The 15,892-nt window shown below is 46.3% G+C and overlaps 1 long non-coding RNA gene across 1 annotated transcript; it reads right to left on the reverse strand.

Annotated features, from left to right (window-relative positions):
* Positions 1 to 8,849: 8,849 nt before the first annotated feature.
* On the reverse strand, positions 8,850 to 15,398 carry LOC123111131 (uncharacterized). Its single transcript, XR_006454142.1, has 2 exons — positions 9,682 to 15,398; positions 8,850 to 9,340 (listed from the first exon to the last, which is right to left on the reverse strand). It is a non-coding gene; the product is annotated as an uncharacterized lncRNA (long non-coding RNA).
* Positions 15,399 to 15,892: the final 494 nt, after the last annotated feature.

The following is a 15,892-nucleotide window of genomic DNA, read 5'->3' on the forward strand; positions in this document are numbered from 1 at the left end:
CCTACAATTGAGTGAGAGACAATCATACTTAGCTAGGTGTGAGATTGTATGTGTGTGTGCGTGTGAGATGGAGAGAGACCGAGTGAGAAAGAGAGAGAGTTTTAGATGGTTCTATAGAGTGCGAGTGAGATATGCATGTGTATGTGTGACCCGGGGAGATGGAGAGTTCAAGAGAGAGAGAGAGAGAGAGAGAGAGAGAAGAGCTTCGAGATGGCAGAGTGGTGCGTGAGAGAGTTACGGGGAATGAGCTAGGGAATTTGTGTGCGTACGATGAGTGCACCCAAGATATTTAGCTTGGACTAGAGAATCATACATAGTGTGCCAGAGAGACCTATACATGGAGTGTGCATGTGAACTAGAAAGACCGTCCTCCCCCAACACACACAGAGAGAGAGAGAGGGAGAGGAACCAACAAGGTTTGCGTTTGGATGCGTGTGATAGAATTGAAGATTGTCGGTGACAGAGAGAACAAGAGTCCGGGAGAGGGGAAGGTCGCGTTTATGCATCAAAGACTGATATAAACCATGTTTCGATATAAAATTGCGTTCAAATATTTGAATTGGAGAACATGTTGTCTGTAATCCACACATGAACGGAGATATGCATATCAAACAAGTTCATTAATTTGACTTTCAACATGTTCATGGAGTACTATAATACAGTACAACATGCTACTCAATTGAGGTGTTCAATTTTGGATTTAGTTCACTATTTTGACCTGGTGAACGAGCTATTTCATTGAATCGAGATATTTCATTTTGGGTTTGATTCCATTTTTGAGTGGGTCAACTATTTGTCATAGAGTAAATTGTTAGCAACGAGCATGTAAAAAGTAAAAACACACTAGTCCCGAGCATCATCTCACCATCTAAAAAAGAAGTGGCAAGCTAATATTTTAAAATTTGATTCAAATTGACTTGGTAAGGTAGACATGGATGCTTGTTCTCCCAAAATTTGAACGAACCGCTAAACACCCTCTGCTCGGTGGAATTCGCCCGAGCAAATAAATGGGAGACGCGAAATTACCGGCCTATGTGGGACACACATCAATTGGCCCGTTGTACATCGAGGGTAGGTTCGTAACTTCATCCAAGCGCGCCTTCTCCTCGGCTGAAATGACAGGTGCCAAATAATTCATAAACCATGGGCGGCAAAACACTCTCCTCGGCCAAAATCGCTCGCGCAGACTATTTCAAAACACGCCCTCCTTGCCCGAAATCGCTCGCGCCCACTCTTTCAAAACACGCCCTCCTTGCCCGAAATCGCTCGCACCCACTATTTGGGAGAAGCAAAGTTACTTTACTATCCCTGACCCTTAGTACATAGACCCAAGCCCAGAAGCCTAAAGGCAGGGGTAGAACTATAACTCCCCCCATAATTCAGACAAATGCGTCCGTAAGACATGGTTCCCCCTCCCAATTCCCCATTCATACATCGTGGGCGCCAAATCACCTTCTCCCTGGAAGCTCCCTTCTCCCCAGCCGCAAAACCTCAGCCCCTCCTCCATGGCGCCCCCACCACACCAAATTCACTGCCGCCCTCCTCCCCAATGCCAGAGATGTCGTCTGTTTGTCGTCATGCACTGGGCCGTGTGCCTCTTACTCCGTGCTGCCGGAGCTGCCTCGACGACGGCCGCGAGAACTGTCCCAGAGCCGAACCACCCCCTCCATTGTGCACGGCGCCGGAGCGGCTCCAACTTCAGAAGCGTCCAGGGCCCCGGCGCTGCTTCCCCGTAGCCATCAACGGTCGCGACATCTCTACTTTTCTACCGCTGGTAGCCACCACAATCGCGCCGGCCTCACCGACTACGCAGCTGGAGCTGCCAACTTCACCGGGCTGCAAGATAGGTCATACACTCATCTTAAATCACTTTATTTAGGTGTCAGTTGTCTGAATTTTTATTCTGGGCCAATCGATTCCCAGTGGTAAGCAGCAGCCCTCGAGGCGGCGGAGCTCCTAGGCCACCGGTTGGCTGGTGTCTAACGTAAGGGTGCGGGGGCGCAAGTTCGCTGCGGAAGCGGCACTTAGATGACTATCTTAGAGTTGCGTGGGTTGAAGGTACTGTCGCCGCCGGATCTGGATGACGGCAAGTATTTGTGGATTAGCCGGGGGCGGCGCAACCACGGCAGTGCGGTGGGGCGGGGAGCGGGGTTTTGGTCGAAGCTCTCGTGGCCAGGGATGGCGGAGGTAGGCTGCTCTGCCGGCGGTCGCTTGCTCTTCTGGGAAGATTATGAACAGTGTCAGACGGGAGGCACAAGACGACCATCAAGCCATCCGGCGTAGATCGGACAGTACCAAAATAAAATAAAATCATGTGGCCCCAATTTAGTTTTCAGTCAACAGACGTGTGACCACTCTCGTACCTTACTGTTGATCTCTTTGGGTATTTCTTCATATCAAAGATATGTGCCATTCTTAACATTTTGTGTTTTCTGCATCTTTAGCCACACCGTCTTCCTTCTCACCGCAGCTGCTCCAACAAGGGAAGCTTACACCAGAAGGGAGCTATAGTCCCCACTCAACAGTTCCCTGCATCGAATGTGCGTGCCCGACATGGACCGCCACAACAACTGCAGGGCCATCGACAATTCAACACATGATGCTCACTCCTATGGATGGCGGCCAAATAGTTTGTACCCTCATCTTACTTGTGTGCAACGTTTATGGCTGTGTTATTCATCTAAGCATGGAAAATAGATTATCACATTTCACTGTATATTCATGTTGATCTCTTAAGAGTCTTGTTCAGGAGTTAACCCTGTTCCATAGTTCAGATAATAGACTTGTTCTTTAGGCAATGATGTTCCATAGTTATCATCCATCAGCCAATGTTATCCCACAGGCTGGTGATTATACCACTTCTAGTATTACCTATGTTGTTCTTTAATACTTTTGTGTGCCATCTAGTTAATCTCGAATACAAACGATACATATTCTGTAGCTTTCATCTGTGTTCTCCCTTTCGTTTTTGAGACCTGTTGCTGCTAGTTAAGCCCAGTCCTACTATTTATGTCATCTCCTACATGCACTCATTACATAAATCTAACTACGAGGGGCGAACCCACGTTGGCACAACTGGTGTCACATGACACTGGTAAAATTCCTGCTTACCCTGTATAGCCACGTATGTTTAGGCTAGGACACCGGTCAATTTGAGAGCTGGACACCGGTTGGACTGGACTGAAGCTAGCGAGGCAATCAACGAGGTAAACCAAGCGCGGCCCAACTAGTAGTAGCAGCCCATGTGATCGGTTGGGATGTAGCCAGACCTAGCTCTATTATCCATTCACCTAAAAAAAGTTCTATGATCAATCGGATTGATCTTATCCTCTATTACGTGTATGTATACTCGCCTCCTGACCTTGAATCTAATCATGACGAGTTGGCATCGCCTGCTTGGCTAGTCGACATCGATGCTTCGCTGCTCTGCCATCCGGCCCTGCTCTCACGGCCACCCACACTGCGGCCACTTGGAGATCGCAAAATTACTCCCCACTTGGTAAAGTTGTCAATCTCTCGCATGTTAATCTAGTTCTTTTTTCTGAACTATATTTCTAGGATTTTAGATTTAAGGTACTACGGTTGAAATTGGATTGTCACGATTTTTTAATTTCTCTTAGGGTTTCACATCTATTTGGATTATTTTTTTAATCGAGCGCGGTGGGGAGTAAAACACAATTCAAGTTAAGTTATCGTAGCTAGTCAAGATCTATTGTTGTATGTTGCGGTTGCCAAGATTTTTTTTGTCATTTAGTGTTCTGATATTTTAGTGTCCATTTTTACATAATCAAGAAGTATTTCAGGCGAAACACTTTATTTTAGTAACCATATTTACTGACATTTAAGTTATTTTTTGAGAAACATAGTACATTCGCGGATGCTCAGATACACATACATATATACTCTCTCAGTTCCTAAATATAAGACGTTTTGGTAGTAAAGAGACATGCAGATGTTATTTTTATGTACAATATTGTTCGGTATCCATCGTGTATGGTGTACACCAGGACACCGGGGCATTTTGGTTCTGGGTCGGCCCCTGCTAGTTGTCTTCCATGCATGTCAGATATAATTGCACACACTGATATATACACAAGAACCTCATGGAGCAATGTAACGGCCAACAAACTTGACGTCAATGATACCCAATATGATGGAACATGTAAAGGCAGTTCTTCAGAAGACTTGCAGAAAGATGCGGAATCTTATTCACCCCACAAGGTCCTTGCTCTAACTTGGCCCGTGATATGGGTACAACATGCGTATAATGTCGTGGAGTGCATCTACTCTGTTGCAATGCCATGTGCTTAGCTTGCTGATCATGCATGTAAATATGTCATACCTTCCTATTTTTCAGTACATATTTCATTCATGATAACATGTTTCCAAATTCAAGTACTGTCATTCTACTCTATCGCAATGCCATCTGCTTAGTTTGGACATCATGCTTCTGAATATCTTATGCATTGTTATTCATCAGTATGTACTTCATCTGTCTACCATACAATGTTTTTTTACATTGACGTCTTGTTCTAGTGGTCTGTTCCAATGCCATCTTAGTTTCCCAATCATACACGCATATGTTGCCTTAGTGTTTTTCTGCATGTATTCCACTATCATACAGTTTTACATTCAACTAGTGTTTTTTTACTCTATTGTCATGTCGTATCCCTAGACCTTACATCATACTCCCTCCATCCGGGTTACATGTCGCAGAAATGGATAAAAATGGATGTATCTAGAACTGAAATACGCCTAGACACATCCATTTATTTCCAGATGGAGGGAATACATGTCAATATGGCATGCCTTTCTATTCTTCAGTATCTGTTCCATCTCTCCACCGTAGCATGTTTTATAGCTGAAGCACCATTCTTCTACATAAGGCATGCAAGGGGAACATGGCTATGTTAGAATCTGAAGGGTTACAAACAAGGTCTTTGGAAAAGATCAAAATGCCAAGAGATAGTAAACCAACTCCAGTGTTCATAGATACTTCTCCAGCACAGAGAAACCCAACTCCTACTGATAATAAGCAGATTCAAGTGGCCAAAGAACTAGTCCGCTCCAGTCCAGCAAAAATATGTCAACTCCATTCTAAAAAGCGTGTGCGTATCCTCACATCATGAAATTTTATAGCATTTAGATTATATTTTCTACATGTTTTTCTTACCCATCTCTCTTTTAAAAAATAAGCTTAAAGGATAGAGGACATTCTAAACTGGGATCGTGTTCGAGAAAAGTATCTTGCGGGAATTCTCTGTGCTCCAATGCTGATGTAAGTACATGTTGTATATCACTAAATTTTTACATCAGCATGTATTTTGTTAATCGGCGTGAATCCAACCTTTATCTGATCTAAATTTACTTGTAGAAAAATGTATAATTAAAGGCGACAATGTTGATTTTTGTAAGGAAAACTGACTGGTAGTTTTGCATACTGAGCTGCATGAGTGTAGTATCTCATATCATGCACATTACTAAATTGTAGTGTTGTTGTGGTTGCCCAATCATTCATTGTGTAAATGTTGCTTTCCAATTATCTTACTTCGGTGATGATAGTTGTGCCACATTGTATTAGGGCCAGTTGTTTTGATGGCTTCTAGAATAAGTTGCCCCCTACCCAGCTTATTCTAGAAGCCCAACCAAATTTATTTTTTGAGAAGCCTACTAATTAAAGCTTCTAAAAAATATTTTTGGTTGGGCTTCTGAAATAAGCTAGGCAGGGGGCAGCTTATTCTAGAAGCTCAAAAAAGCCACCAAAAGAATTGGCCCTTAATTTGGTGTAGGCTAGTGTGGTCCAGTTGCCCAAATGTTCATTGTGTCAATGTTGCTTTCCTATTATCTAACTTGGCCAATGATAGCAATGCTAGTGTGTTAATTTGGTGCAGGCTGCTGAAGATAAGAAGACAAACTCGGAAAACAGCAAGGCAGCCTCATTGTTTCTTTCCAATAAATCTAGGCCATGTAATATGGCAATAACTTTAATCTGTTTGGTTCCCCTCCTAATTTATGTTATGATGCGGTGGTCGAGACACTCTCCACTATCAATAATACAAGCCTGCCAAAATCACCATCTGAATCTGTTGAGTTTCCTCTAACTCGAATCCAACAGAAAAATGTATGTTTGTGAACGAATTACTAGCTGAAGCAATCATGGAAATCGTGGAGGAATCAGAGGTGCACATTCTTGTGCAACAACAACTAATCAATGTTTCCAGAGACAATGTAGCAAAGAAGGAAGAACTTGCTCACATGCTTATGGACGTCATTCGCGCTGAGGTTGTAGATTGTGAGGTCGTATATCGTTAAATTCTGCTCATTTATTTGCACTAGCATCAATCTTTGATTGCCCAGTGGATGTAATTTCCTGTAATATATGTTGGATGTGCAACATTTTTCCTTGTATGTCGTACGTTTGCTTAGCGTGCCTCACATTCCAGCTAACTGGTCGATAGGAAGGCAAAAAAGCGGTGAAATTATTAGTTAGCATGAACAGTCGTTGGACCTATATGAAGGAAGCGGCTCACTGCCCTTAATGGGCTTCCCTAATGGGCTCGCATGGGCCAAAATTCTCACAGGCCTTTGATTGATCGGTTTTTGTCTTGTCCATAATTTCTCATCGTAATGGGCTGAAATTATAGCTGGGCCGGAATCGACGTTATCTAATTGGGCCAACTAACATGTTCGAACTTTAGCATGCCCATTAAGTTAATGGGTCATAACTAGGCCAAAAGCACTATTGGGCCGCTATAATTGAAATGAGCCAATAGTTAATGCTCGGCCCTGCTACCTCCCGGGTCGTTAACAGGCCGACATCAAAGCGGGCAATAAGTGGGCCCATTCGACTTCACGGGCCGTTAATAGGCTGATACTAAGGTCGGGCTATTTATGGCCCAACTGTATTTTGGGCCTTTAGCAGGCCGAAAGAGACAGCGGGCTCGTACTAGATCATGAAGAGCATGGGCCGCTAAGAGGCCGAAAGTTAGGTCTGACCTTATATGGCCCAATTGTGTTGTGGGCCTTTAGCAGGCCGAAAGAGAAACCGAGATGGTTGGTCATGAAGAGCATGGGCCGTTAAGAGGCCAAAACTCAGGTCCAACTACAAATGGCCTAACTCATTTATGGGCCATTAACGGGCTGAAAGACACATCGGGCTGGAAACTAGCCCAACACTTAAATGGGTCGCTAAAAGGCCAATAGACGTACATCCTGAAAATTGGCCCATCCCTTGAATGGGCCGTTAACAGGCTGAAACCACATGGAGCCAATATTGAGCCCAAATATATAGCGGGCTATTAACGTGCTCGAACTGACGATGGGCTGCAATGGTGTCAAATAGTTAACCAATGGTGTCAAACAACCTCCACCGCTTCATGCTCTTCCTCGAACTGGCACATCTCGTATGGGTCGTGGGCTTAAATGTACTAGACACAAGTAGGCCCTATATGGGCCGGCCTAATTTTGACTGGGTCGGTCTCTTTCACCTAAATGGGCCACTGTTGGGCCTTGCCACGAGCCAACGTATCATAGGCGCCTCCCATACAATGAGTGGATGACATATGTCCCAACGCTGAGCCGACGCGTGGATCCTCCGGCGAATGAGAATTTTACACGTGGAAAATCCCCATTGGTCAGGGCTGTTAACAGGTTATCGGATCCAAACCGAAACCCGATAGCTTAACGGTGACTCATTATGGTGGATGCCACATGTCGGTTACCCTTGACGAAAACACTTCCATGATGCGCCATTTATCGTCATGGAAGTGGACACTTCCATGATGATAATTTTGGTATTGTCATGGAACACTTTTACGACAACACAAGTATGACTATCTTGATTCTATCATAAAATCTTCATGGATGTACATGCATGACAGAAAACTTGACCTACTGTGACAAACACGTATCATCACGGAAGTGTATTTTTTTGTAGTGTTTATAGGGCGAAGAGGCGGTGCGGGAGGCCGCCGAGGTGAGCACAACCCACTAGGGCACGCCTCGGCCCCCAGGCGCACCCAGGTGGGTTGTGCCCCCCTCGGGGCACCCCTCTAGTACTTCTTTGTCCCATCATGTGTCTTCTGGCCCAAAAAAATTCTCCAAAAAGTTTCGTCGCGTTTGGACTCCGTTTGGTAGTGATACTCTGCGAAGTAAAAAAAGCAAAAAAAAAACAACTGGCACTGGGCACTATGTCAATAGGTTAGTCCCAAAAAATGATATAAAGTTGCTATAAAATGATTGTAAAACATCCAAGAATGATAATATAACAGCATGGAACAATCAAAAATTATAGATACGTTGGAGACATATCAGTTATCACCATGCTGACTATACCGTTGCTCCCATTATCGGTTTTGTTCTTCTTTCTCATTTATGTGTTCCAACATCCCCATGACGTAGACACCTGTGTCTTGCTAGACGATGATGGATGTTGTCACACCGAGAGGGTCCTAAGAATTTCTCTCCATTGCCAGAGGAGCAAATCCCACTCTCGAGCTGTCTGGTCGCTTGTCAAACTTTCTTGTGTGCCTAAAAGTTGTCGTTATGATCACCTTGTTACAGATGATGTTTGAGCAACCCCAAAGCCCACCGTCCGGTAGGAAGTGACCGAGACACTCTCATGGTCCGAGGAACTAAAACACATGCTAACACTCTGTGTTATAACAAATGATTTTAGACGATATGATCACATAGTATAACAGACAAGTATTGGGTTGATTCAATATGATCGTTCTTCTAACGTCATACCCTCAATGTTGTTTTAAGACTATCATTACACTTAACGATATTCTAAGATCCGGAAAACGTGATCACCAACAACACTTGAGCCGGTCTTAGAGGCGAGCCCGGGAATCTATTGTTTACCATTTATCATTCCACACGTGCATATGAGATTTCCAGTGAATCACATATTCCAGGATGATAGCAGTTATAGCATGGAATATAAAATCTTAACTGTGAATAACTGAAATATAATAATACAATATTATTGCCTCCAGGGCATATTTTCAACACTCGTGAGCTACACAGAAGTCAGCCCAATCATTGTCAAGGGTGAGCCTGCCAGCGATCATCCGGGCTATGGCGTTAGTGCAGCCATTGTTCGTCGACAACCTGGACTCCATTGGGACAGGGACGAAGTGCTTGCTGAAGGGAGGGGCATCTGTAGATACTCCACTTGAGGTCCAAAGATGATCTTGCAGAAGTATGTTGGGTCGACGCTGTCATATTTCTTAACCCTCTTCGAGGCGTTGCCAATCTCCACCACCGCTTTGCCCTTCTTGTACAAGGTGACCTCCTTGCCCTCCTTGTCATTGCCTCCCATGACGAGATTCTCAATCTGCATTAGACATACACATATGAACTAGTGCTCGAATCAAAACATATTGCACGTCTGAACAAGATCAAAGACTACTACACATATGCATTGTTTGACCACCGCACTCCAATCTAGTGAGGAGGAAGAGCATGAAGCGGTGGAGGTTGTGGTGAGGGTCCCGATGTAAGGTATGTTCACCCCATGCTAGTGAAATTCGTACCTTGTACTCCTTATCAGAATCGATTGAATAGGTCCCAAAGTCGAAGTCTAACCTTGAATAGAATGCATGCAACGTACAATCAATGATAAATCAAACGCGACCGCAGGAAAATTGATGCTACAGAGAGGAGATAGGGCATTACCGTCATTGAAGCGGATGGGGGGTGATTTGGTGCTCGCCGCCGGTGATCACCGTCTAGAGCTTGCCTCCAATGTATGGCCAGCGGTGCTCGCCGTGCAGATCTGTGGTCGCCGCAGATGTGTGTGTGTGTGTGTGAGAGAGAGAGAGAGAGAGTGAGTGAGAGAGAGAGAGAAAGAGATAGGGGGGAGGGAGATAGACTAGTGATAAAAGGGTGTTAAGGCGCCACTTCAGGAACCAACACGGGGTTTCCCCACACATGCAACCTCCTCCACCCATTTTTTTAGGGAAAACCTCCACCACCCATGTGTGACCCCTCACATCGCATGGGTCTAACTCTGAAAAAGGGCCGATTCAAGCATGCCTCCAACACTAGACCCATAGGTGCTTTAAGAAATGTGTCATGCAGACCTAAGAGTATTTGCACACAATCAAACGTGTTGTTAGTTACTTGCTGGTGGTCTCTCGATTACAGTGGTATGGTTACAGGGGTGGGGATACAAGAAGGGTTTCAACTCGAGGAGGAAGATGAACTAGCGAAGAAGAAAGCAGAAAACACACGCCACCGCCGTCTGTTCTGATCCTAGTCGGGATGGATCACCCTCTACCTGCTACCTACCTTATATCCCTCTGTCTCTGGGTCTTCTAGGCTGAAGATGTAGGAGATCCATTGGGGTCCAATAAACTTGTGGCAAGGTCTCCTCTCTCCTCTGGGCCGGCTCGGTACCGTGGCTTGTGCTAGCCCAGGTGCAGCTGGGTCTCTAACACCCCCTCCTTCTTCAGATACGACTTGTCCCCAAGTCGGTGCAGTAGGAAAACATCGCCGGAGGTCTTCGAGATCTTCCCAAGTGTCTGGAGTAGCTTGATTATCCTGCCAACGTACCAGGCCTTGCTCACGCCTTGTGGGAGCTGCGACGCCACCGTTTGTCCAGGATCTTGACAGGCACATTGATAGTGTCAACAATGGTTGGAAGTGACGAGGAAGCACTTGTACATGGTGTCAACGCCTTGTGAAGTTGTGATACATGGAAAACAGGGAAGATGGATGATCCCTCAGGTAGTTGGAGTTCATATGCGACGTCATTCACTCATCGGATGATTGGATAAGGCCCAAAAAATTGAAGTTGAGCTTGTGGTTGGCCCGTCAGGCCACAGATGTCTGAATGTAAGGTTTTAGTTTGAGGAAAACCTGATCACCCACTTGGAATTCTCTAGGGGGTTCGTCGCTGGTCAGCTTGATTCTTCATTATTTGCTTGGCATGAACAAGGTGCTGTCGTAGAGCGTGTTGCATCTATTGGCGTTCCTCAAGACACTCATTGAGCTCGGGTTGGGGAGTTTGCGTGTTCTGGCACCATGCCTAACTGTCGCGGTTCTTGACCATAAACCACAAAGAATGGAGTCTTACCCAAGGTAGAGTGGTATGTTGAATTGTACCAGAATTCTGCCAATGCCAACCATCTGCTCCAATTTGTTGGAGTGTTGTGCACGAAGCAGCGTAGATATGTCTCAACGCATTGGTTAACACGCTCCGTTTGCCTGTTCGTTTGCGGATGGTGGGAAAAGCTCATCTTTAGTTCCACTCCTTACAACCTGAAAATCTCTTGCCAGACCTTGCTGGTGAAAACAGCACCCCGATCTAAAATGATTGCTTCTGGCATACCATGGAGCTTTTAGAATTGACCAATGTATAATTGTGCAATGGTCTGTGCTGTATAAGGGTGCTTGGCCGAAAGAAAATGCGCCTACTTGGAGAAAGTGTCCATAATGACAAGTATGCAGTTATATTGCCTGGACTATGGTAATCCTCCAATGAAATCCATCGAAACGAGATCCCAGCAGCATTTGGCAACGGGCAGAGGGTGTAGTAGTCCAGGGTATTGCACGCGATCAGGTTTGGCCTGTTGACACACTTGGCATGACTGCACATGTTCCTTGACCTGTTGTTTCATTCTCGGCCAGGCAACAGGTGTTTAATCCGGCGATAAGTAGCAGGAAACCCGGAATGGCCTTCGATAGCGCTTCCATGCAAGGTTTGCATGATCTTTTGTTGTAGGTGTGCATTGTTACCCAACCATACACGACCTTTGAATCGTATTATGCCCTTGCCGATGGTGAAGTTTCCTCCGGCCACGGGTGCTATAGCAAGCTAGGAGATCAATTGTTGTGTTTTGGGGTCAGCCTCATAGCCCGTGACAATTTCCTGCAGCCATGCCAGTTGGCACACTGAGATTGCCTATAATTGTTCCAGAGCAGAGATAGGTCACCTCGATAGTGCATCAGCAGCACTATTCTCCGTACCCTTGCAATAACAGATGTGATACTACAGTCCCAACAGCTTGGTAAAAGCTTTTTGTTGCCAAGGGTTGTGTATGCGTTGTTCCCAAGTGGACCAAGCTGCGTTGATCAGTCTTGAGCGAGAACTCCCCAAACTGAAGGTATGGTCACCATTGTTTGACTGCTAGGACAATTACGAGATATTCTTTTTCATATGTCGATAACCCTTTGGTCTGTGTGCCCAATGCTTTGCTGAGATACGCGATTGGATGCCCCTCTTGCTGTAGGACCGCGGCTACTCCATACTCGCAACGCTTGTCTCGATAACAATGGTTTCGTGTAATCAGGAAGTGCCAAGGTAGGGCTGAGGTCAGAGCTCGTCTGAGAGCTTCAAATGCATATTGTGTTGCCTCTGTCCACTGGAAAGGTACTTGTTTGTGTAGCAGGTTGGTGAGAGCTCGAGCTAGCATGCCAAATTGCTGGACAAAGCGCATGTAATACCCCGCAAGTCCCAGAAAGGCTCGAACATCCTTGACACAAGATGGTACATGCCAATCAGCCACATGTTGGATCTTGGTACGATCCGTGGAAACCCCTTGAGCTGAAATGGTGTGGCCGAGGTAGTTGAGTTCCTGGTGTGCGAAAACACACTTGGATTGCTTGACGTACCACTGATCTCGCCTGAGGAGTGATAGTACTTGCTATAGGTGTTGAACATGCACATCAAGGGATTTGCTGAATACTAGAATGTCGTCGAAGAAGTGCATGGCGCAGACTCATAGAAAGGGATGCAATGTGACATTTATGGCTCCAAGAAATGTTGTTGGGGCCCCTCCCAGGCCAAAGGGAACTACCTTGTATTCGAAATGGCCTGCATGCATTTGGAACGCTATTTTGAACTCCTGCCTTCTTCCAAGCAGATTTGATGATATTCTGAGCGAAGGTCCAGTTTAGAGAACCATCGGGCGCCTGCCAATTCATCCAAGATGTCTTCGAGCACGGGAACAGGGTATTTGCTGATGATTTTCATTGCATTCAATCGTCTGTAGTCGATGCACATGCGCCACGTGCCATCCTTTTTTCTGACTAGTATGATAGGGGAGGAAAAGGGGTTGCTACTTTTCTGAATAAGTCCTGCCTTCAACATTTCTGCTACTTGCCGTTCAATTTCTGTTTTCAATTCTGGCTTGTGGTGATATGCTCATATGTTTACCGGCTGCGCTTCGTGCATCAGCGGAATGGTGTGATCACAATCTTGTTTCGGAGGCAGCTCTGTGGGTTCCTGAAACACATCCTCGTAGTCCAGTAGAACTTGTGCAATTTCAGGAGGTAGTTCAGTGTATTGGATGTCAGTTAGGTTCTCTGAATCCTCTACATAACACAACTGAACTACATAAGCCACCGCCGACTGCTTATCCATACTCGCGAGTTGTATGATGTTAAGGCATTCACAAGAAGTGGTTGAAGATGTGATCCCTTGCAGGATGATTGTGAATCCCTCGTGTTCAACTTGCATACACCGCTTGGGCCAATCAATGAGCATGTGGCTGTGATATTCCAGCCAGTCCATGCCCAAGATGACGTCGTAAGTGCCCAAAGGAAATATCCTGAAGTTAGTAGCAAATTCTTGGTCCTGTGTGTACCAAGGGCAATCCAAAACTTCCTTGTCACACCACAACTGAGAACCATTGGCAACTGCTACTTTCACTAGCTTGGCCATGTCCTCTACTCGTTGCAAGCGGGGTAGCAAATTCTGAGAAACAAATTATGCCGAGCTGCCAGAATCCACGAGCATTAACACTTCCTGACCTTGCAACCAACCGTACAACTGCAAATAGTTGGGTGCCTCTGTACCTGAAACTGCGTTGTTGGAGAGCTGCCACACTTTCTCGGATGTATCCTACTGCCTGGTTGAGAAATGTTCCCTGTATCTTCAAGTGGCGTCTCCATACTGAATAGGCTGAGCATGTCCTCAATGACATGCAGTTTGACCGTTGGTGGACACACATGATCATGCCCCCAACGTTCGCCACACTTGAAACACAACTCCTTCGTGTGGAGAAAGTTGCACAGGGCAGTGAGTTTGGATGCATCGCTGCCTGCTAGAGTTGCTTCCGTTGCGCGGCGATCATCTACTGCTGGTGATATAGTTGGTGTTCTCGCTGGTGCAGGTGGAGGTGGTAATGGAAGGGGTGTAGCCTGCTGCAGGCGAGTTGGGGGGAGGGGGTACTCCTTCTGAATGATTGTACCAGCCCCCCCCTCCCCCGTTGCCCATCGGCCACTTCTTCTTGCAGAATGGCCAAGGCACATGCTGTGTCAAGATCCTTGGGCCTCTGAACCATGACCACGACACAGATGTCCTGTCGCAGTCCCTCCACGAACCTTGTTAGGAAATACAAGGGATGGATAACATCAGAATAGGAAATTAAATGATTCATCAAATTTTCAAACTGCTCAATGTAATCTGCAACAGAACTAGTTTGCCGTAATGAATAAAATTGACAGATCAGCAATTGATGACGGTCTCGCCCAAAACAAGCACATAGGAGAATGTAGAATGCTTCCCAATCGAGTTCGGCAATTTTGCCTTGAACCGATTGTAGCCAGATCGCTGCTGGTCTAGTGAAATGCAATTTTGACATGGGAGCGTAGTAAGATGCATGAATCTGGAACATAGTAAAATATTGTTCGCACATCGTCTTCCAGATTTTTGGATTTTCACCTGAAAATTGGGGGAAACAAAATGGATGGCGGTGTTGCTCCTAGCCCAGCGACTATTTGATGGGAATTGGAATTGGGGGCCAGGGCAGTATCCAGCAGGCGTGATTGCATAGGAAGGTGGAAGTTGGGCGTACTATTGGCTGGAGAGGTCGTCGGTGGGACGCCACCCACCAACAACCCGCCTCGTGGAAGATGAGACTTGCCGTGACCATCGGGCCCGTGGATCACACCGCCAGATGATGGATCGGAGAGATCCACCACCTTCGATCCACTCGCTGGCAAACTTGCCTTGGCTGTCTGCTCGCCCTGCAGCGCACCGACCGACGCCTGGAGCTCGGCGAGGCACGCCTCCAGATCGGGTTTCCAAGCGGTGAGTTCATCCACCTGGGCGGATTGGTGGCCGATCCGCCCCGCGATCTGCTTGATATCGGTGCGGATGTCGTCGTTGGCCTTGTGTCATGTTCTCCTGCAACTTGTCCAGATAGGCCTTGAGCGTCGGATCCATGGTGGCGAGGAGTCGTTGGCGATCGACGCCTTGCTTGCGCGTCTCCAGCGCGGGGAAGAGGGGCGGGATGGCGACTGATACCACGTGTTAGGTACTCGCTGGTGGTCTCTCGATTACAGTGGTATGGTTACAGGGGTGGGGATACAAGCAGGGATTCAACCTGATGAGGAAGATGAACTAGCGAAGAAGAAAGGGGAAAACACACGGCACCGCCGCCTGTTCTGATCCTAGCCGGGATGGATCGCCCTCTACCTGCTACCTGCCTTATATCCCACTATCTCTGGGTCTTCTGGGCCGAACATGTAGGAGATCCATTGGGGTCCAGTAAACTTGTGGCAAGGTCTCCTCTCTCTCTTTCGGGCCTGCTCGGTAGCATGGCTTGTGCTGGCCCAGGTGCAGCTGGGTCGCTAACACGTGCCTCCAAAGCTAAACCTCTGAAAATCGCGTCCAGCTGGACTGATTGAGATCGTTGCAAGTAACCAAACAGGCCATCGATGAATTAGTTATTAACCTTTAAAGTTTATAGTATTTAGGAAGAAAAAGAAAGGGGAATTTGAGGATTTGCCACACCTTATTTTGCAGTTTGAGGATTTGCCCCTGTTTTGTCTGTAACCCAGAATTTGCCACATCTTTGCTGAAAGATTGAGAATTTGCCCCTAACACGACTGGCCCACAACAACATGACCAAAATGCCCTTGTGTTTACCTACGTGAG

The sequence above is a fragment of the Triticum aestivum genome, chromosome 5B (genome assembly GCF_018294505.1).
Source record: "Triticum aestivum cultivar Chinese Spring chromosome 5B, IWGSC CS RefSeq v2.1, whole genome shotgun sequence".
Taxonomy (NCBI): domain Eukaryota; kingdom Viridiplantae; phylum Streptophyta; class Magnoliopsida; order Poales; family Poaceae; genus Triticum; species Triticum aestivum.